Below are 24,149 nucleotides of genomic sequence, written 5' to 3' on the forward strand. Positions count from 1 at the left end.
AAGTTGGGTGAGAGTGTTGAGAGAAAGCACTTTGGCGGCATGGTGGCTCAGTATTTAGCACTGCGGCCTCACAGCACCAGGACACGTGTTTGATTCCAGCCTTAGGTGACTGCCTGTGTGGAGTTTGCACATTCTCTCTGTGTCTGTGTGGGTTTCCTCAGAGTGCTCTCACAGTCCAAAGATGTGCAGGCTAGGTAGATTAGCCATGTTAAATTGCCTGTTGTGTTAAGGGAGAGTTTGATTAGGTGGGGTGTAGGTCTGGCTGGGATACTCTGAGGTTTGATGTGGACTTGTTGGGCTAAGGGCTGTTATGGTTCCAGAGTGCTGATCTGCTGGAGATTACAAGGTCCAGAGCTGGATGAACACAGCAGGCCAAACAGCAAAGGAGCAGGAAGTCCGATGCCTCAGGCCTAGACACCCTTCTTCAGTTTTTGATAAGGCTGTTTTTAAAATTGGTTTAACGAGACTGCACCATTCCGAGGAACACTGCAATACCAGGATGATGCATGGAGAGGACAGAGCAAGCTGCTGTTCCAAAAAATCGGTTTAATATAGGGTCCTTAAGTAAAGAACATATCAGATATTAAAAGCTGATAAGAACATTTTTTTTTAATTTGAAAAAATATACTTTATTCATAAGATGTACAAAAAAACACATTCATACACCTACCCAGTCATGCAAGCTGCTCTGGGTTACCCAGGGCGTACGTACACCAACTAAAGGGAAAAAAAACAAAACATTGAAGAAAAAAAACAAAGCAAAGAAAATACACCGGCAGTCTTCACCCCGCACAGTCTCTGTTGGCCCCCTGACCAGTTGGGGAAGGCGCCAGCTGGGCCCAGTTACCAGATAGGGCCCTTTTTTTCTATTCTGGATGAGGCGTTTCATACGGTGGTCTTTCCCCACCGCGCCTTGGCGGCGGCTGCCCCAAGCTTTAGCGCGTCACTCAGCACATAGTCCTGGACCTTGGAGTGCGCCAGTCTGTAACATTCGGTCGGGGTCAGTTCTTTCAGCTGACAGACCAGCAAGTTGCAGGCAGATCAAAGAGCGTCTTTCACCGCATTGTTGGTCCTCCAGGCACAGTTGATGTTGGTCTCGGTGTGCATCCCGGGAAACAGCCCATAGAGCATGGACTCCCGCGTCACGGATCTACTCGGGATGAACCTCAACAAAGACCACTGCATCCCCCTCCAGACCTCCTGTGCATAGGCACTGTCCAGAAGGAGGTGATAGACAGTCTCGTTCCCCCTCATGCAGCCGCCTCGAGGGCAGCGTGCAGTGGCACAGAGATTCGGGGCGTGCATGAAGGATCTCACTGGCAGAGCCCCTGTCACTACCAGCCAAGCAATGTCTTTGTGCTCGTTTGAAAGTTCTGGCGATGAGGCATTCTGCCAAATAACTTTGGCAGTCTGCACAGGGATACAACAGGACGCGATCCACCCTCTGTTTTTCCCAAAGCGTCTCGAGGATACTACGTGCTGACCACTGCCAGATGGCCTTGTGGTCGAAGGTGTTTCCTTTCAAAAATTTCTCCACAAACGACAGGTGGTACAGGACGGTCCAACTACTCGGAGCGTTCTGCGGCAATGAGGCCAGGCCCATCCTTCACAACACAGGGGACAGGCAGAACCTCAGTCAGTAGTGACACTTGGTGTTTGCGTACTGAGGATCTACGCACAGCTTGATGCAGCCGCACACAAAGGTAGCCGTCAGGGCGAGGCTGGAGTTCGGTACATACTTTCTCCCCATTTTACAGGTCTTTGTACATGGTGTCCCTGCGGACCCGGTCCATCCTCCACCCCCAAATGAAGTGGAAGATGGCCCGGGTGACCACAGCGGCGCAGATCCAGGAAATACGCCAGGGCTGCGCCACATACAACAGTACCGAAAGCCCCTCGCACCTGACAACCAGGTTCTTACCCGTGATGGAGAGGGACCAGAACGTCCACGTGCCCAGCTTCTGCTTCAGTTTGGTGATATGCTCCTCCCAATTCTGAGTGCATGTCCCAGCTCCAACAAACCAAACACCCAGCACCTTCAGGTAGTCTGTGCTGACGGTGAAGGGGATGAAGGAGCGGTTGTCCCAGTTCCCGAAGAATATGTCCTCGTTCTTACCCCTATTGGCTTGGGCCGCAGATGTCTACTCACCGACGTCTACGCACACTCACCGACTGACGATCGGTGCAGAAGACGGCGACATGTTCCATGTGCAGGAGGTCTTGACCTGAAGGCCTCCGCTGCCTGGGATAGTCACGCCCTTCAGGCTCACGTCCTTCCTGATGGATGCGGCGAAGGGCTCCACACAGCACACGAACAAGGCAGGAGAGAGCGGGCACCCCTGCTTGACTCCAGATCTGACGGGAGAACTGTCCGATTCCCACCCATTGATCGAGACTGTGCTAACGATGTTGGTGTAGAGCAGCCAGATCCAATTACTGATGCCCTCCCCGAACCCCAATTTGGAGAGACCCTGTTGAAGGCCTTCTCCTGGTCCAGGCTGACGAGGCAGGTGTCCACCCGCCTGTCCTGCACGTAGGCGATCATACTGATGAACGCGAAACTCTCAGCGATCTTCCTGCCCGGCACAGCACAGTTTTTGTCAGGGTGATTCAGCAACTCCCGGACAGTCCTGACCCGGTTGGCTGTGACCTTAGCCAGGATTTTGTAGTCCATGTTCAATAGTGAAATGGGACGCCAATGCGTAATTTCTTCCCTCTCTCCCTTCCTCTTGTAAATGACGGTGATGATGCCCTTCCTCATGGACTTGCACATTTCCCCTCTCTGAAGCGCACGATCGTACACCTCAAGCAGGTTCTGGCCGACCAGGTCCCACAGAGCGGAATACAGCTCGACCGGTAAGCCATCGCTCCCAGGAATCTTATTCCTCTCAAAGGACATGAGGGCTGTAGTCAGCTCGTCCAGGGATATCTGCCGGTCCAGCCACTCCCTCGTGCCGCCGCCTAAGACCTCCGTGATAGACGACAGGAGCAACTCGGAGGTCATGCTGGCCGTGGGCTTCGCATCATACAGTCTGGCATAGAAGGATCTGCTAATCCTCAAAATGTCAGGCTGAGACGACGTCACCGAGCCGTCGTTCTCCTTCAGCCGGCTGAGCACAGAGCTCTTTGTGCACCTCCTGAAAGAAGAAACCCGAGCACATCTTGTCCTGCTCCACTGTGCGGACCCTGGACCGGAAGATTATCCTGGAGGCCTCCGTGGCAAAGGGGGAGGCTTGCTGGCCCCTCACCTTGCGGACATCCTCCGTGACATCGACCCCCATTGACTGCAGAAGGAGCAGGTTCTGCGTCCTTTTCTGGAGTTGCGACAGCTTTCCCCGCCTTTCTCTCACCTTCCGAACACCCTTGAGCAAAAGAACCTCTTGATGTTCTCCTCCACCTTCTCCCACCAGTCACCCGGAGACTCAAAGAGGGGTTTCACGGTTCTCCAACCTGCATACACCCTCTTAAGCTCCTCGACATACTCTGTGGTCAACAGAGTCGTGTTGATGTTCCACGTCCCCTTGCCAGTCTGCTGGTTGTCCTGTAAGTGACAGTCGGCCAGCAGGAGGCAGTGGTCAGAGAAGAACACCGGCTCGACGCCAGTGGACCTGACCGAGAACAAACAGGAAGTCTATCCTTGAGCAGATAGACCCATCTGGCTGCGACCAGGTGTATCTCCGCTGCGCTCCGTCTGCAGGGGTGCTGAAGACGTCGAGCAACTTGGTGTCCTTCACCGTGTCCAGCAGGAATCTGGACGTGGCGTCCAATTTACTCTCCCCACCCACTGTCCCCACACTGGATCTTCCATCTGCATCGATGATGCAGTTGAAGTCTCCACCTAGAATGACTGGTCTAGGCATAGCCAGCAGGGTTGGAAGCCGCTGCAGGATGGCCAACCGCTCGCTGTGTACCACTGGGGCCCTCCAGCGTGCCTTCCTCCTTGGCTTCCGGACCGTTGTCCACTCCCCTGGGTCACCTGTAGCCTCCTCCATTGACTCTGGGTTGTCAGGGGGTGGGTGGGGGCAGTGGGGGAGAAAGCGGAGCGTGCAGGGGCGCTTTGCTGGCCTCGGTTCCATCCTGCGGGGCTGGTCCCTCCTGCACAGTCGGACAAAGGTCCTTGCATGGGCCTGGTGCCTGCCTCTCCTACAGGGGAGGGTGGGTGGGGGGGCTTGCCCCGCATTGCCGCTGCTAGTGACCTGGGCGTAGGTGGTCCCCCACCACAGTCACGGCCTGCAGATGTAGCTCACTTTCCTACAAAGGTTGCAGATTTTTTCTTTTGTCAATCCTTTGCAAGGGGTCCATCCTCCTTGCAGTTCCATCAGATGGTGACTTTGCAGTCGGCCACCATGTGACCTGACCTACCACAGGCATGGCAGACTTTGGGTTGCCTTGCGCAGGTCAGGTAGTCCTTGCTCCCACCAATCGTGAAGCTGCCTGGTGGGTGTATGATGTTCCCGACTACGCCCGTCCTCAGCATCACCCTGGCCTGCCTCTTACTTGTCCAGATCCCAAAGGGGTCCAGGATGTTGGTTAGGTCCCCTTCCAAGGAAGGTCAGGACATCAGCTGCTGGCACATGCATGTTGTACATGTGTACAGTCACCATACGGCTCCTCGGCACAGGCATCACAAACAGTGGGACAGCGGTCAATGCAGAGAGGGGGCCCCTCACCTCCTTTCTCCTTGAAAACCTCCAGGAAGCGCTCACAAAGCTTGGTGTTCCTGATGGTTACATTGTAAAAACCTCCTCCAGGGAAATCCTGCAGGCAGTAAATGTCAGCAGCAGCAAACCCACAACAGTCCAAAATGACCCTCTTCACACAGAAGGCGCGGTCCACAGGTGCACCTTCATCCACCTTCTTCACGGAAACACAGATGGTGTTCCGGACCTCCTGACCCAGGGCATAAGCACTTGCCACAGCCATCCTTGCAGGTTTGCTGCTCCCCTGAACCAGCATTAGGCCTTAACCAGCATTAAGATCCACCAGTTGCAAGGGTGCACAATCAACCTGACATCTTCCTTCCACCTCCAATACTCGCTCTATCCTCTTCTCAGTCCACAATGATAAGAACAGGTATAAACACACCTTTTTTTTTAATTTGAAAGAAAATATACATTATTCATAAGATCTACAAAAAAAACATATTTGTACACCTACCCAGTCATGCAGGTTACCCAGGGGGTACATACACCAACTAAAGGGAAAAAAAACAAACAAAGAAGAAAAAAAACAAACAAAGAAGAAAAAAAGACAAAGAAAACACCCCAGCACAGTCCCCCTTGGCTCCCTGACCAGTTGGGGAAAGCACCAGCTGGATCCAGTTAACAAAGATAAACACACCCTCAATTTTAACCAAAGAAGGCCAAAAAGTAAAGACATTGTAATACTGGACTACCTTAGGTCCCAGTTACCTTCCATATTTTCCATCAGCCTGACTGAGTGCAAAGACTTGTAAGTCACTGCTGACAGTTTTTACTGTTGTTCCCGGACTCCTGGGTTTCCTAACCGGGGAAAACCGATAGTCGGTTTACACCAGTACTTTTTCAAGACCTTTTCTATAAAAATCTCTTTGCAATGAATGTAGATCATTGGAAATGTACCAATCAGATGAGGTGGGGCATGTCACTAACAAGCCTCATCAACCAGCTCCATGACTAGCGGATGGTCAGTGAGATTGCAGCAACAATCGGTACAGAACCGCACACTCAGAGAATGTCCCAGCACAGAGGAAGGTGCTTCAGCGTGTCACTGTCTGCATCAGCTGACTGTACAGGTAATTTCACCAGTCCCACCCATCATGGTCTTACCGATGCCCTGTAAATCTCTCATTGTTCAACTCTCTCCTGAGGGTCACGAATGATTCTGCCTCCAGCGCCCTCTCAGGCAGTGCGCAGCCAGCAGGAACCACTCGCTGATAACAGTGGGTCTATCTCCCTCGATAAATATGACTTTTTGTTGCAAAAAAGGCAAATCACCACGGCCTCCCTCCAAACCCATCCCACTCCATGATCTGGGCTCATCCTTCCCCCCACTGCATCCCAAAACCAGCCCAGCCTGTCTCTGCCTCCCTAACCTGTTCTTCCTCTCACCCATCCCTTCCTCCTACCCCAAACCGCACCTCCATTTCTAACCTACTAACCTCATCCCACTTCCTTGATCTGTCTGTCTTCCTGACCTATCCCCTCCCTACCTCCCCACCTAAACTCTCCTCTCCACCTATCTTCTTTTCTCTCCATCTTCGGTCCGCCTCCCCCTCTTTCCCTATTTATTCCAGATCCCTCAACCCATCCCCCTCTCTGATGAAGGGTCTAGGCCCGAAACGTCAGCTTTTTGTGCTCCTGAGATGCTGCTCGGCCTGTTGTGTTCATCCAGCTTCAGACTTTATTAGCTTGGATTCTCCAGCATCTGCAGTTCCCATTATCTCTGATTGCTGCAACTTGTCTATTCGAACCAGATATCCTAAATTATTTTAGTCCCATTTGCCAGCATTGGGCCCGTATCCCGCTGTCCCCTTCCTATGCATTTCCCAATCCTGGTGCTGTTTAAGAGCTGTGACTGTACCACCTCCTCCATACATGCAGCATTCTCTACATGTAAAACTGTCCCTCAGGTCCCTTTTAAATCTTTCACCTCTCAACTTAAACCCATGCTCTCAGGTTTGGATTCCTTTCCCTGCAGGAAAGGTATTGCCAATTCACCCCATCCAAGCCCCTCGTGATTTTATAAACCTCTGTAAGGTCACGCCTCAGCCTATGACGTTCCAGGGAATCAGCCCCAGCCTATTCAGCCTCCTCTCCCTGTAGCTCAAACCATTCGATCCAAGCACCATCCTTGTAAATCTTTTTTTTTCTGAAACCTTTCAGTTTAACAACTTTCCTGTAGCAGGGATATTATAACTGAGTGCAGTATTCTAAAAGTGGCAATGTTCTGTGCATCTGCATCGTAACGCCCAAACTCTGATACTCAATACAATAAAAGCAAGTATGCCAAATGCCTTCTTCGCCACCCTGTCTAACTGTGAGTCCACTTTCAACGAACAATGCATCTGCACCCCAATGTCTCTGTTTGGTGACACTCCACAAAGTCTGACCATTAACTTATAAGTCCTGCCTGAGTTTGCCTTACCAAATTGCAACACCTCACATTTATCTAGACTTTATCTGCCACTCCTTGGCCCATTGGCCCATCTGATCAAGGTCCCGTTGTACTCTGAGATAACATTCTTCACTATCCACAACAACATGAATTTTGGGGGCATCTGCAAACTTACTAACCATCCCTCCTCTGCTTCCATCTAAATCATTTATATAAAGTTATGGATAAGCAGTGTCCCAGCACTGATTCTTGTGACACACCACAGGTCACAGGCCTTCAGTCTGATATATAACACTCTACCATCACTCTGTGCCTCCTGCCTTCAAGCCAGTCTTGGATCCAAACCACTAGCTTCCACTGGATTCCATGTGATCTAACCAGTCTACCATGAGGAACCTTTTCAAACACCTTTGCGTAGCGCATCCAAACAATGTTTACCCTCTCTGCCTTCATCAACCTTCTTTGTCACCTCTGCAAAATCCTCATGTTAGTGGGACTTGATTTACATCACACCAACACCAGAGTCAGATAACTGGGAACAGTATATGAAGCAAAATGTGTACATGAGATTACAAAGTGTGGAGCTGGATGAACACGGCAGGCCAAAAAGCCAGCAGCCCCAGAGGAGACAGCCACGCTGAGCCCTGCTGAGTTTTCACCATCACCCCTAGACCTCCCCCTGACTGAGGTCAAATGGTCAGTCCTCAGTAAGGGGCTCACCTTTATCCCCCTCCACACACACATCAATGAATACCACTCACGTTTGGACATCGAGCAGTTTTTCGGCTGCCTTCACCGCTCCACCTATCTTCTCCTCTCTCCCTCTTTGATCCGCCTCTCCCTATTTATTTCAGAACCCTCTCACCATTCCCCTTTTTCTGATGAAGGGACTAGGCCCGAAACATCAGCTCCTAAGCTACTGCTTGGCCTGCTGTGTTCATCCAGCTCCACACTTTGTTATCTCGGATTCTCCAGCATCTGCAGTTCCTATTATCTCTGATACAAAATGTGTACATTACTGGTTAAAAATACTGAAATAATTTCATTGTCTTCAACTTTAAAATCAAATGCTGGAGTCTGCAGCTCAAAAGATATCAGAAGCACTGGGGTGAGAGGAAACCCACAGTTCAGGAAATGCTCAGGAATCAGGGTGACATCATTGAGCAATTGCCCGTGTGTGATAACATCACCCACTTGAACACAAAGCATTCGGGTCTGCACAAACAGGTGATGTGCACAAAGGATGTGAGGGTCTGTGGAGTGATTGAAAGGAGATTGATCAGAATGATTCAGGAACTGAGGGATATTAGTTGTAAGGTCAGGTTGGAGAAACTGAAGGTGTTCTGCACAAAGCAAACAAGACTGAGGTGATCTTTGACAAAGGTGTCTAGGTTTATGAGAGATTTAGATAAGGTAGATAAAGAGCAGCTGTTCCTCTTCACTTGTAGTAAAATTCTTAGAAACACAGATTTAAGATATTGGGCAATAGTTACCGGGAGATGTAAGGAAGGAACTTAACGTTACTTTTATTTGACTCAATACTGACATTCAAAGACCAACAATATCCAGGGCAGAATGATTAAAAAATCAAGTGACACGCTTAGATCTTGCTGTATCTAAGCAAGTTTCTGATCTGCAAATCCTTTTCTAACACTGAAGCTCTGAAATTCATTTCCTTCGTCTGCTCAAACACTGTTCTGCAAAACAAAATCCTTGCTCCTTGTTGAAACATGCAGGTTTTTTGGAGGATTAATGGGTTGGTTGCAGAAAGGTTGGTTCCCTTCTGGACCATCTAGGGCCAGAATACCTCATATCAGAAAGGGGTTTCATATTTAAGCCAGAGATGAGGAAGAAATTATTCTCTCAGACAGTTGTGAATCAGTGGAATTCTTCAGAGCAGAGGTTTGTTGTGGCTGGGCCAATAAGTATATTTAAGGCTGAGATCAACAGATCTTTAAGCAATAAAGGTATCAAGGTCTATGGGGAAAGGCAACAAAGTGCAGATCAGACAGGATCTTATTGAATGGCAGAGCAGAGTTGATGGTCTAAATGGTCTCTTTCTGTTTGTAAACTCAATGGTCTTGAAATGAGGCTGCAAAACTCTCCGCAGTAAAATGTGCAAAATGAAAATTGCATGGAACCCTTCAGAAAGCTGAACCAAGGTGAGACATGGAAAGGGCAACACACAAATGATAGTCAATGTGGGTGATTGATCCGGAGTGATCTGTGTACCAGGGTAAACAGGAAAACTGGTCTTCAGCTCTCACATTGAGCTCGGCTCAAAGTTTTGGCAAAGATCTATAGCTCAGTTTGAGGGTGAGTTGTTGACTTGTTCGCCAAGCTGGCTTGTTCTTGTTCAGATGGTTCATCACCATGCTAGGTGACATCATCAGTAGAGCCTCCGTTGAAGCAGTGTTTTTCTCCTCTGCTTAGAATTTATACTGTTTGCTCTGTTATGGTGAGTAGTGTCATTTCTGGTTTTGATCTGTGTGGGTTTGTATAGGGGTCCAATTCTTTATGTTTGCTGATTGCATGATGGGTGGAGAACAATGCCTCTAGGAATTCCTGTGCATGTCTATGTTTGGCTCGGGCTACTATGGTTACCTTGTCCCAGTTAAACTGATGGCCTTCATTGTCTGAGTGTCTCGATATTAAGGAGAGTTTGTCATTCCGTTTTGCTACTAGTTGAAGTTTTTGAATTCCAATGTCTAGTTTCATTCCTGTCTCTCCGATGTAACATTTACAGTCATAATTGCATGGTATTTTGTAAACCACATTGGTTCTGCATGTTGTGGGAATGGGGTCTTTAATTCTTGTAAGTGTTTGTCATTGAGCAGCTGTGGGAGTGTCCACCACCATGACTCTGAGTGGTCTGAGGGGTCTTGTTGTCACTTCCAATATATTCTTGATGCATGACAGTGTGGCCAGCGTGTGAGGGCGTACTGTGTCCTTCTATTGTTGTCTGTTTAACATCCGCAACCTCACCAAAATTCCCTCACACAAGGTACTACTGCAGAAGACCAGATAATCCCAGTTCCCAGGCCTGGAATCAGAGTGTCAGTGGCCCAGCCACGAAGATACAATGGGAAATGTGGGATGGCAATGAGCGCACAGGGCTACTCTGTGGTTCCTGTCACACAATCGGTGAGCGTGCGGTCCTTCTATGATGGTACAGAGGTGCGTAAAATGCCGAGGCTGTGAGCTTGAACCACACCCAGAGATGCTTTTATTGACATGGAGCAGGGATTATTGGGTCATCGGGCTGTGGGAAATATCACAGATCAATGTTGGTCAAAACAGAATTTGTAAAAAGACTAGCTTCTTTTGTTGGTTCTTGAACTTTCCCAGGGAAATGTCTCAATTATCAACCATATTAGAGATTGCTCTCCCATCCCCTGAGAGACTCCCCCTGCCTGTTAAATTCACTTTTTGTATGTCTATCTCTGTCTTTGAAAACTTGATTTTAATTTCATATCCACGACCTTTTCATTGGAACCAGTTGAATTTTCATGTGTTTGACACCATTATGGAGAGGAAGTGAAACAACCTACCAGCTGTGGGGTGTGACAATGGAAGGCAGAAGGGTGAGAAAATGATGATCAAGAGAGTGGGGAACGATGATAGCCTTCAGATGAATTTGAATGTCATTGTTCACAACCCGGGGAAAGTTATCACCCACTGATAAATAACAATCAGAAAAATAACAATGACGGAAATTGCTGGTGAAACTCTTGAAGTCTGACGGCATCTGCGGAGAGAAAGCAGGGTTAATGTTCCCAGTTCAGTGACCCTTCTTTGGAATGAGGCATGTAACTGTTGGTTTTGCATTTACCAAAAGTTCGGTCAAATCATGAGTCTGCCCACCTGTGTGGGTTGCTGGTCTGCTTGGTCCCTTCGACGTTGTGTGTCTGTTAGTCAAACATTTATTTGTGTGTGTGTGTGTGTGTGTGTGTGTGTGTGTGTGTGGCGGAGAGGGAGCATGCTGGGCCCATTACCCAGAAGGTCACTGGATTGAAACCATTCTCTGCTGCTTACACCAACAAATTGATGTTTGTTAGCAGCTAAGTTAATTTTGCTCACATTGTCTCTGCACCAGCTTCTTGCTCTCAGTAACCACTTCAACCTACATTTAAAACACATTTATCCTGACATGGACGCACACTGTAAATGTTACAAACATGCACCAGCTGGTACTTTTTCCTTTCACTCAATCCCTTTCTCAACAGGAACCAACACCGGTGTGATGGTCCAAATGGCCTTCTCCTGTCTCTGTCACTCTGGGATGATCTGAACAGTGAACATTATCCTCTACAGTAAGGCAATACAGCGGAGAGATAGCAGTGCAGTGGTGATAATCCCTGGGGACTGAGACACAGCAGCTGCTGGAGTTTGAATTCAATGAATAAAATCTGGAAAGTAAACCTGAATTTCAGGAACAGAGGCCATGACTTTAATTTCCTGAAATCCCATTCATTCATGTCACTTTGGAAGGGAAGTCCTTGCCTGGTCTGGCATACAAGTGGCTTGAGGCCCACAACAACATGGTTGACCCCTATCTGCCCTCTGACATCAGTTCAAGGTAAATTAGGGATGAACAACAAATGCTGTCCTGACCAGTGATACCCACCTCCTATGGGAGAATAAAGGAAGAACAAAAACACATTCACAACAAGAAAAAAATAGGCCTTCTCTCTGCATTGACTTGAATTCACCTGATCGCCCAATCTGGACAGAGACGAGGATACCCACAGCACAGAGAAACCAGGGAAATTGCAGAATGAAGGAAGGATTCAATTCCCCACTGAGGTGGAAACTCATTTAATCAGGTGTACTGGGGAGAGGTTGTTCACCAGTCCCATGTGTGGGAAGGGATCATTCAGAAAAATAAACTCCGGAGCCCGCACAAATTCACATATAGTTATACTCTGTTGTTATAGCTGCTGCGAATCCCCACCTCAGAAGGAACCATATCTTGACACCGGTTTCCAGTGGAATTCTGAGGGTTACTCACCCTGCAATGTTATCTCTGATTTCTCTCCACAGATGCTGCCAGTTCTACTGACCTTTTCCAGTAATTTCTGTTTTCTTATTTGTTTCTGATTTACAGCAATTGCAGTCCTTTCAGTTTTTAATCCAGTGGAGTTCCACTGCTTTCTGATGTATAACCATCATTAAATCCTAGTTGTAGAAGCCATAATTTAGAATAAATAATCATGTAGTTGACCATGACGAAGAAAACCGTGGACTGCAGGGAGTTATCAATCAAGTGGAAAGATAAAATGGTGAAAGGAATTGAATCCACAGGAGTGAGTGATAATGAATTTAGGGAGACTGAACTATGAAAGTGAGGAATAGTGAGTGGTGTAGAGGGACAAACAGACCTTGGAACGAACATTCACAAAAACCTGAATGTGGTTAGATAGGAAGATCAGGTGGTTGAGAGGGTTTGATATATTTTGGATGCACATTATTCAGCTGATAGTTCCAATTCAGCTTCTCATCAATATTAGCCCCCAGGATGATGATAATGGGGAATTCCATAAAGATACACCCAGTGAATGTCACTTGGCTGTGGTTAGATTCTCATTTCTCAGATTTGGTCATTATTTGTTGGTACTTGTTGGTGCAAATGTTCTTTGTCACATGGTAGGGTCACTTCAATGTTGTCCAGGCTCACTGCATTTAGATATCTACTGCTTTGGTATCCAAGGAGCCACAAACGGTGCTAAAGTATTGTGCAAGCATCAGCAAACATTCCCACTTCTGACCTTATGGCGCAGGGAAGGTCATTGATGAAACAGCTGAAGGTGGTTGGGACTAGAACCTGATCCTGAGGAACTCCTGCAGCTGAGACGATTGCCATCCTACAATCACAAGCCTCCCCTTCTGTATTCAGTATTATCAAACCAGGGTGAAGTAGAGTGAGGAGGGTAAGAGAATGTACATTGGAAACAGAGAAGGAAAAGGAGAACATTAAAACACAGAACAAGTAGAAAATAAACTTGTCCAAGCAGTGCAGCACAAGGTAACTGTCAAATACAACCATATCAGGTCAGAATTATTGTTGCTCCGACAGTTTAACTGCAGGTCCATAACAGTGAACCATCAACAGTTACTTAGGGCTCAGAAACTATCTGTATAGCTTAAGATAGTCACGTAAGTGTTACTCACCCAGCTGTGAGCTGACGGTCGGATAGAGAAGCTCTGAAGATAGTATGGAAGTGGAAGTCCTGTTGAAATTAGAGGACTCAGAACTTTGTCAGAAACTGAACAGCATCCTGTTTTTATAGTAAGTAAGTGAAATAATTTATTTCATATCAATGTCATATGCAACCATTTTTACATGAAAATGCCTTCACATGCTGTTTTGAGCTGTAAAAGGTGGAGTGTCTCCGAGCTAAACTTACAGACCTCTTCCACAAGTATGTGGTACAAGTTTGAATAAATTCACCTTGTTTCGATTTACTGAGGTCTGAAGATGCAATCTTTTCAAAAACCAGCTATCCAAGGAAGAATAATATTCTCTGGTTCCTATTGAACTTAGCTTTGTCATGATTCCTTAATACAATGCTCTGTCAAATGGAGCCTTAAGATAGTGGATAGTCACTCTCACATTTGGAATTCAGCTGTTTGGTCCATGTTTGCACTAAGAATGTAGGGAGGAGAGGAGATGAGTGGCCCTTGCTTAACTCAAACTGAGATCCATCACTATGATATGACAAAGCAAGAGCTGTTTGATGTTATGGTTGTCACCCTGTTTTGACTGCATTTACGTACTGACAGGCCAGACAATTGACTGAAGGCTTGTCCACACAGGCCACGTATATGGTTTCTCTTCACTGTGAATGACACTTGTTCCTTCCATATTCAAAGCTCCTGAGAATTAAGTGTTCCCGGCAGTTCTTGATCCAGTGTTTGAGTTGAGCAGCCTGTCAGTAAATGCTCCCTTTCCAATTCCCTGAAAAAATAAATTTACAACAGTTAAAAGTAGAATGAAAGCTGCTGGATTGTCACCTGGATCATTAAAAACTGCAGATGCTGTAAATCAGGAATGAAAAATAATTTGCTGGTAAAGCTCAGCAGATCTGGCAACATCTGTGAATGAAAAAAACAGGTTAATGTTTCAGGTCTGATGATCCTTTCTCAAGTTCAGAGGAAGGGTCACCGAACTCAAAACATTAACTCTGTTCTTTCCTTCACAGATGTTGTCAGTCTTGCTGAGCTATTCCACTTGGATCATTTGATATCTTTGAAAGGACAGAAGATGAAAAATACAGGACAAATCAGGCTGTGGGAACTGGCTACAGAGCCAATCATTATTTGTGCAGAGCCAGAGTGGGAGGTTTGAGTGAGACCACAACAATGCTGTCGGTGTAACAATACAAACCGTACAACTATCTGACCATAACCTGTGTCAGTCTGTAACTGGATACGTGTAAATGACCGAAGCTGGCTGAAAATGCATTCCTGCAAGCAGGTGGGAATTCATGGTCCTCCTTTCGATAATTAATTCCCCCTTTTGCACTGGTGGGATTTGTATTTGGAGTACTGTTGTCAGTTCTGGTCACCCGACTTAGAGAAGGTTGTTATGAAACATTTCAGGGCAGATTCAATAGACTAATACCTGGAATGAGTGGATTGCCTTAAAGGAACATCTGGAGGAAAATACAGGCTAGGTCTGTATTGTCTGGAGTTTAGAAAAGAAAGAGGATACTAAATTGAAACACGAAAGATCCTGAGGGGACCTGACCAGATGCATGGTGAAAACATGGTCCCTCTTGTGGAAGGATCTAGAACTGAGGTCATTGTTTAAAGGTAAGGGTGAGTCCATTTGAAATAGTGAGGAACATTTCTTTTCTCTCAGAGGGCTGAGAATCTTTGTGACTCCCTTCGGCAAAAGGCAGTGGATGCAGCATCTTTTTTTTTAAAAGGCAGAGACAGATTCTTGCTGACCAAGACAATGAAAGATATTCTGCGATATGCAGGTACATAGAACCGAGGTTGAAATTAAATCAGTGATTTTATTGAGTCGCAGAGCAGGCTCGAGGGGCCGAGTGACCCACACTTGTTCCTCATTCCTACGTTTGAATAAACCGCAGGACAAAGAAGCTCAGGTCTTGTCTGATGACTGCGGGTGAGGAGGGTGTTTGAGCTCCCACTTCACTCACCCAGTGGATTAGTTCCTCTCTACACCCCGACCAGCTTCAATTAACATTTGAAAAGTTTTAATCACATCAGCTGTCATCCTTCTAAGTTACAGGGAATACATCATTCCTGGTGAGATGATGCATTTTAATAGGAGAAGAGATCAGAAATTCGGAATCAGTTATCCATTCTGCCTCTCAAGCCTCAAAAAGGTCAAAGTTGATCTATTTTGGCTTCAATTCCACATTCGCACTTGGCCTTGATAGTCTTTTTAAAAACACATCCTGTGGGCATTGCTGGCTGTGTTTAACTGTCATTAAGAAAGTGGCAGTGATCTGTCTCCATGAACCACTGTAGTCCATGAGCGGTAGGTGGACGCATAATGCTGTTAGGGAGAGAATTCAGGATTTTGATCCAGCAACACTGAAGGTGTAGCGATACATTTCCAAGTCAGGATGGTGAGTGGTGTGGAGGGAATTCACACCCAACACAGAGTCTACAGCACGGAAAAACGTTCTGCTGACTCTGTCTGATCTTGACACTATCTTGCAAGTACTCTGTCATTCCATCTTTTATAGTGGACACGAACATATTTTTCCAACCAACAATTTTATGCAAATTCCCTGTTTTCTTTCTGACTCCGTTCTTACATATTGGGGTTACAGTAGCGATCCTCCAATCCATAAAAACTGAGTCTATAGAATTTGGAGGAAAACCAGTTGTGAATCTGCTATTTCTATTGCCACTTCCTAAGGTACTTTGAGATGAAGGTTATCAGTGTCTGGGGATTTATCTGCCTGTTATCCCATTAGTTGTCCCAATATCATTTTCCTACTAATTCTGATTCCACCTTCCCATTAGACCCTGTGATCCCCTTAATTTTGGGAGGTTATTTGTACCCTCCTTATTGAAAATCTCAGTCATATTTAATTGTTCCGCTATCACTTTGTACCCCATTATAAATTCCCTGTTTCTGCTTGTCAGGAGACCCTATATTCTTCTTGACCAGTCTTTCATTACCAATCTTCAACTAAGAGTTTAATGATGATTATGAAACCGCTGTTGATCGTCAGGAAAAAGCCATCTGGCTCATAAATATCCTTCAGGGAAAGGAACTGTTATCCTTCACCTGGTTTGGTCTGTGTGTGACTCCAGCCATACAGCAATGCAGCTGACACTTGATAGCCCTCTGGGCAATCACAGATGGGCAATAAATTCTGGCCAAGCCAGCAAAGTTCACATCCTGTGAATGAATATAAAACAAAATTCTGTTGGTTTGTATGGTCCCTGCAGCATGCACTCATGTTCTGTTTTCTCACTCTGATTAAATCCCTTTCTTTCCCTTTGCAGAAACCTAAACTGCTCCCAATCCTGTTGTCAGTTGTTTTATTGACCTAATTGTGTATGCTGCTTCCTTAAATTTAATACCTGTTCATTTCCCTTTCTGTGCTGTGGTTTGATCATGTTTCCCATTTTGTTCTTATGCCAGGCTGCGATGAAGAACTTCCACAGCTTGCCCACGTCCTCTTTCAACATTTGCCATTACCCATTTCCCATCATCCATTTACACACTGATTCACCATTTATCACAACTAGCTCGTGCCTCATATCATTTTAACTTCTTTCATTTAAATACAGGACCCAAGTCTCAGAAACAACATTCATCACTCTCCAGCTTTGTGAAGAATTCTATCCTATTGTGGTCCCTCATCCTTAAGGGCCCGTACTCAACTCGATTGTCAATTATTCCATCCTCATTATACAACACCCATCTGCTTCTTCAACATGTTGATTCATAAAATTGTACCATATAGACACTAAATATCCCTCCTGCACTGTACTGCTACAGTTGTGATTTGGACAATTTATAAGTAGGTTGCAGTCACCTGTAATTAAAGCCATAACTTTATGCCTTATATCTCTCAATTCCACCCTAATGCCTTCCCTAATATTACTGCAGCTTGGGTTCCATATGCAGCACTAAGGTCATTTTCTGTCCATTGGTGTTTCTCAGCTCAATCCAAACAGACTCTACTTCACTACACCCTATATCCTGGCTCACATCAGTTTCCTGTTTTAATCAGCAGCTCCTGACAAATCCTTTTCCCTCTTTCCTGCCCAATCCATCTTCCTCAGACAACCCACTTATTCCAGGTTTCAATCTTGTAAACCTCCTCTGAGCTACTTTGAATAAACGAAGAGAAGACCAAAACCTGCAGACAGTATTCGAGATCTGGTCTGACCCCTTCCTTGTACAAATGAAGCAGAACATCTTCTCATTGATTATTATTTGTTGTCATAATAAGGGAGATGGCCTAGTGGCGTTCTGGATTTCAGAGAGATCCTAATCAATTGGTGCAATGGGCTGAGTAATGGGAGATTGAATTTTATTTGGATAAATGTTTGTTTTACCACAACACAATACTTCACAAAGGCAGGACTTGCACAATTAATGCTTGGGCTCTGGGTAGTGTTGCAGATCAGGAAAAAAAAACCTCGGGTTTCAGGTACATCATTCTTTGAAATTTGCATCACAGGTAGACAGGGTGGTGAGGAAGGCATTTAGCACACTTGTCTTCATTGCTCAGGCCTTTGAGTACAGGAGCTGGGAAGTGATGTTGGTGAGTCCTCTTCTGGAGGACTGTGCGCTGCTCTGGTTGTCCTGTTATGGGAAGAATATTGTTAAACTGGACTGGGTTTGGAAAAAAAACTTACCATGATATTGCCAGGAATGGAGGGGTTGAGTTATAAATATACGCTGGATTGGCAGGATCTTCTTTCACGGGAAGTAAGAGGTTGAGGGATGACCTTGTGTAGTTTTAATAAAATAATGAGAGACACAGATAAGGAATAGCAAAGGTCGTTTCCCTCAGGTGGGGGATTTCAAAACCAGGGGCATATTTTTAAAATGAGAGGAGAAAGATTTTTAAAAAACTCATGACGGGCATCTTTTTGTTTTATTTAGAGTGCTCAGTGTGTGGAACGAACTGCCAGAGGAAGTGATGGATGTGGGTAGTTACGATGTTTGAAAAACATTCAGATAAGTACATGAATTTGAATGGTTTGGAGCGAATATGGGCCAATTGCAGGAATTTTTTTTAAATAAGGAAAACATTGCTGCTATCACTGGAAGAGATGCTTCTGAAAAATCATCCCATGAAAACATATGCTGAAATTAGAAATAAGAAAGGAGCAATCATCTGACGGGATTGTACCATAGGCTTCCTAATAGTCAGAGGGAAACTGCGGAACAAATATCCAGAGGGATCTCAGATACGTGTAAGAATAATAAAGTTATAATAGTTGGTGATTTTCAGTTTCCAAACATTTACCGGGACTGCCAGTGTGTAAAAGGTTTAGATGGTGAGTATTTTGTGAAATGTGTTCAAGAAACTTTTCTTTATCAATAAATCGATGTTCCTATGGAAAAAAAAAGGCGGAGCAAGTGACTGAAGTGACAGTACAGGGAAACTCTGAGTCTTGTGACAGAATTACTATCAGTTTCAAAACAATTATGGAACAGAATATGCCTTCCAGAAAAAGTAAAAGCTTTAATTGGAGGAAGGCAAATTTTAATGCTATAAGAAAAGAACTCTCAACACTTCTGAGGAAGGATTAACAGACCTGCAACATTAACTCCGATTTGTCGCTCACAGATGCTGCCAGACCTGCGAAGCTTTTCCAGCAGCTTCTGTTTTTATAACTTTCAAAAGTTGACATGAGTAGACGGCAGGTATAAGGATGTCTGATAAGTGGGGGGCTTTCAAAAATGTGACAATTCAGAGTCATTATGTCTCTGTAAGAGTGAAAGGTAAGGCTGGTAGGATTAGAGAACAATGGGTGAAAAAAGATACTCAGGTTTTAGTCAGGAATTTAAAAAAAATAAATTAGTAGATATAAAAAAAATTGGCTCAAATGAATCTCTTGAACAGTGTAAACAGTGTTGGGGGCATTCTTAAACAGGAGATCAGGATGGCAAAAAGGCAACATGAAACTGCCTTGGTTGATAAGCTGAAGAATAATTCAAAGAGTTTCTACAAGTGCATTAAAAGCAAGAGAGCACCGAGAGGGCAAGCAGGGCTCCATAAAGATGAAAGAGATCAACTCTGTGTTGAGCATCAGGAGAGGAGAGAGATTTGAAAGGAATATATTGCATCAGTTTTTACTGTTGAGAAAGAAATGGAGGGGGTACAAGTCAGGGGTAGAAATATTTTGGTTTGAAAACAGCTCACGGAGATGGGGGAGATTTTTAATGAATATTTCTCCTCAGTGTTTACTAAGCAGAGAATCATGGATGCTAAGGAAACAAGGGAAGCAAGTGGGGATGTTTTGGACCATCGAGGTGGCGTTTGCAGCCTTAAAGCACATTAAGTTGATAATTCCACTGGATCTGATGAAGTCCATCTTCGGACACTGTGGGAGGCTGGGGAAGAAATTGCAGAGACCCTTGCAGAGATTTTTCCCTTCATCTTTTCTCACGACTGAAATTCCAGAAGACTGGAGGGTGGCTAATGTTGTTCCATTGGTTAAGAAAGGTAGCAAAGACCAGCCAGTGAACCAGTGGAAGACAAGGTATTGAAGATGATATTTAGAGAGTGGATCAACCAAAGCTGGGATATTCAAGATCTGATTAGGGTTAGTCAGCATGGATTTGTGCACAGGAATCATGTCTGACAAATCTATTCAAGTTTTTTGAGGAGGTAAGCAGGAGGATTGATGAGTTTAGGGCAGCGAATGCTATCTATATGGACTTTAGTAAGGCCTTCAACAAGGTCCCATACGGCAGCCTAGTCATGAAGGCTCAGTTGTGTGGGATCCAGGGAGAGCTAGATCATGGGATTCGAAATTGGGTCGATGGTAGGAAGCATAGCGTGATGGCTGAACTTTGGTTCTCAGACTAGTGGCCTGTGGCTAATGGTGTGCCACGGGGGTCAATACTGGGATCATTGTTATTTGTCCCTTACATAAATGATCTGGATGTGAATGTATATGGCATGATTAGTAATTTTGTATCATCTGCAAACTTAAGAGGTATTGCTGAGGTATCAAAAATTACACGGGGATTGTGATCAGATGGGGAAGTGGGCTGAGGATTGCCAAATGAAATTCAACACAGCTAAGCGTGAGGTGTTAGCATTTGGAAAGTTCAGCCAAGGAAGGAGTTATACAGTAAATGGTGAAGTTCTGAGGAATATTGTGGAGCAGAGAAACTGAGAAGCACAAGTGCATAGTTGGTTGAAAGCAGCATCACAGGTAGACAGGGTGGTGAAGAAAGCATTCAGCATCCTGGCCTTCTTCGGTCGATGCATTGCATATAAGAGTTGGGATGTTATGTTAAAGGTGTACAGGTCATTGGTGAGGCCACACTTGCAGTGTGGTGTACAGTTTTGGTCACCCTGTTTCAGGAAAGGCATAGTTAAACTGGAAAATGTGCAAAGAAGAGTTACGAGAATGTTGCTAGGAATACAGGCAAGTTCTAAGGAGAGGTTGGCCAGGATTGGACTTTATTCCTTGGAATGGAGGAGAATTAGGGCATACCTTACTGAGGTGAATAAAATCATGAGGGGCAGAGATAGGATGAATGCACGTAGTCTTGTTCCCAGGGATGGGGAATGGAAAACTAGAGTGTACAGATTTAAGGTGAGAGAGGTCAGATTTAAGGAGGACGTGAGGGGCAACTTCTTCACACAGACAGTGGTGCATATTTGGAATGGGCTGCCAGAGAATGTGGTTGAGACAGGTACAATAGCAACGTTTAGAACACATTTGGGCAGGTACATGGATGGAAGTGTTAAGTGGGGATATGGACCAAATGCAGGCAGTTAGAAATTGCTGAGTGGGTACCATAGTCAGCACAGACCAGTTTGGGCCGAAGGGCCTGTTTCCATGCTGTATTACACTCTGACTTTAAACCTCCAGTTCCTGCTTTAGTGCATCAAACCATGCTGTGTGAAGTTAAAGAGAAAACTTGGGGCCCCTTTGCAGAAATATTTGCATCATCTATAATTACGGGTGAGGTGCCAGATGACTGGAGAGTGGCTAAAATTGTGCCTTTGTTTAAGGGATATCAGGAGAAGCCTGGGAGCTGTAGACCTGAGTCTGACTTCGGTTTTGGGTATGTATTTGAAGGTAATTGTCAAATGTAGGATTTATGTATTTGGAGAGTCAAGGAATGATTAGTTGATTGAGTTTTTTGGAGAAGTAGCAAAGAAAATTATTAAGGGCAGAATGGTGGATGTAGTTTATTTTGACAAGAGTAAAGTTTTTGACAAGGTTCCACAAGGTGGACTAATTAGTAAAGTTAGATCGTATGGGATTCAGGGGGAGCTTGTCAGCTGGATACAGATATGGCTTAGTGACAGGACACAGGGACTGGTGGTGGAGGGTTGTTTATCAGACCGGAGGCCTGTTCCCAGAAGTGTTCCACAGGAGTCAGTGCTCGCTCCAATTTTGTTTGACCTTACATAAAAAAAGCGATTTAGATTAAAATAGTGGAGACATGGTCAGTAAGTTTGCAGATGACTCCAAAATAGGCAGGATAGTGGACAGTGACGTAGGCTGTCCAGGATTACAAAGAGATCTTGATTTACAGGGTTAAGAGGCTGAGGAATGGCAGGTGGTGTTTAATTTGGATAAAGGCGAGGTATTTCATTTTGGTAAAACAAACAAGATCAGTATTTGTACAATTAAATGTAGGGCCTTGGGGTTAGTGTTGTCGAACAGAGAGACCTCAGGGCTCAGGCCCTTAATTCTGTGAGGTTGGCATCACATGTAGAAAGGGTGGTTAAGTCGGTGTTTAGCCTGCTTGCCTTCACTGCTCAGACCTTTTGAGTACAGGAGGTGGGACGTCATGTTGAAATTGTGCAGAACATCAGTGAGGCCTCTTCTGGAGTAATGTGTCCACTTCAGATCTCCTGTTCTTCAAAGGATATCATCAACCTGGGGAGGATTCAGCAAAGATTTAGCAGGAAGTTGCCAGGAGTGGAGGTTGAGAATCATAAGGAGAGGCTTGATTGGTTGAGGCATTTTTCCATTGCAGTCTCAGAATGGAGGGGTGATTTATATGTTTATATAATCATGAAGAGTACACCTAAAGTGAATGGGAGATCCCTTTTCATTTGGGAGGGGAAATTCAAGACAAGGGAGCTGGACGAAGCAAACTGAAACGTTCCCGGTTCATGCCTGAATCTGGACAGTTCTTATTGCCAGACTATTTGACGAAGGGCCAAACAGATGGAGGTTAGGTGATGCTTCTCGTGGCTGGATTAGCTTTCTACTCTGTGTGGCTTCATGCTACACTTACAGTCTATAGGTTACCAGTACTGGAGGGTATGAGTTATGTGGAGAGACTGGGGCTTCACTGGAAAATAGGAGGTTGAGCAGTGACTTTTGAGAGGTTTATTAAATCGTGAGGGGTATAATGTGAACAGCAAGGGCCTTCTCCCTTGGATAGGGGAGTCCAAAACTAGAGGGTATTTTTTTAACGGGAGAGGAGAAAAATTTGAAGGGCAGTAAAGGGGAACTGTTTCAAACAGAGGGTCGTTTCTATGTGGAATGAACTGCCAAAGGAAGTGAAAGATGCAGGTACACTTCCAACATTTAAAAGACATTTGTACAGGTACATGAATGGGAAAGCTTTAGAGGGATATGGACCCAACTCAAGCAAGTGGGACTCGTTCAGTTTGGGAAGCCTGGTCAGCATGGACAAGTTGTAATGAAGGAGGCTAGAGAACGCAGAAATTTTTTTGATATTTTGAAAATAGTTCACATTACAGGAGATGAAGTGCTAAATGTCTCAGAAAATATAAAGATTGATAAATCTCCAGTACCTGATCTCGTGTATCTGAGGATATTGTGGGAAGTAAGGGAGGAGGTTGCAGAAATATTCGTATCATCTATAAATATGGGTGGGTGTGACATGACTGGAGAGTGGCTGATATTATCCCTTTGTTTTAGAAGGGATGTGGGAGAAGCCTGAGAACTATGAACCTTAGCCTAACACTGGAAAACAGTGACAGAATTAGGTTGGTGTGGATTTATGAAAGGGAAATCATGTTGGACAAAACTGCCGGAATGTTTCAAAAATGCAACATTTAGAGTTGAAAAGGCAGTGGATGTGGCTTATGTAGGCTTTGAGAAGGCATTCAAACTCCCCACATAAGAGATTAGCACGTAAATTTAAAGCATGAGAGATTGGGTATTCACAGGGATACAGAACTGTTTGGCACACAGAAACAGTCAGAATAAACAGTCATTTCTTGTATGCCAACCAGTGCCCAGTGTGGAACTGTGGTCCATGGTGGATCCCAGGTATTCATACAATCAATTTATCATTTAAATGAGAAATGCGTCTCAGTTCGAGATTATCCAGTTGGATTACAAAACTAGGAAAACACAAGTCACTGACAGTCAGCATGCAGGTGTAGCAGGGGGTGAAGAAGGCAAATGGTATTTTGACCTGCAGAGTTAGAGCGTTTGAGTACAGGAGCAGGGATGTCTTACTGAAATTGTACAGGATCTTGGTGAGACCACACCTGGGATGGTATGTGTAAATTTGGAATTTTTATCTGTGGAAGGAATTTCTGGCTACAGAGGCTGTTCACAACAGTTGATCAGACTGATTCCTGGGATGGCAAGACTTACATATAAGGATAGGATGGATTGGTTAGGATGAAATTCACTGGAGTTTAGAAGAACGATGAAAGATTTCACAGAAACCAAAAAAATTCTAGGTAAATACAGGAAGGATGTTATCAATGACCAGGGAGTTGGAGCTTAGGGGCATGGACTCGGCTGTGAAGAATTGAAATGAGGAAATTTTAAAAAAATACAGAGACTGGTGACCCTGTGAAATTTGCTGCCACAGAAAGCAGTTAAGGCCGAACACTGGATGTTTCCAAGAAGACGAT

At 45.1% G+C, this 24,149-nt stretch overlaps 1 pseudogene; it reads right to left on the minus strand.

The window, feature by feature from the left end:
* Window positions 1-461: 461 nt before the first annotated feature.
* Window positions 462-626, minus strand: LOC132209205 (U2 spliceosomal RNA; annotated as a pseudogene).
* Window positions 627-24,149: the final 23,523 nt, after the last annotated feature.

This window comes from Stegostoma tigrinum, unplaced genomic scaffold, assembly GCF_030684315.1.
Source record: "Stegostoma tigrinum isolate sSteTig4 unplaced genomic scaffold, sSteTig4.hap1 scaffold_70, whole genome shotgun sequence".
Taxonomy (NCBI): domain Eukaryota; kingdom Metazoa; phylum Chordata; class Chondrichthyes; order Orectolobiformes; family Stegostomatidae; genus Stegostoma; species Stegostoma tigrinum.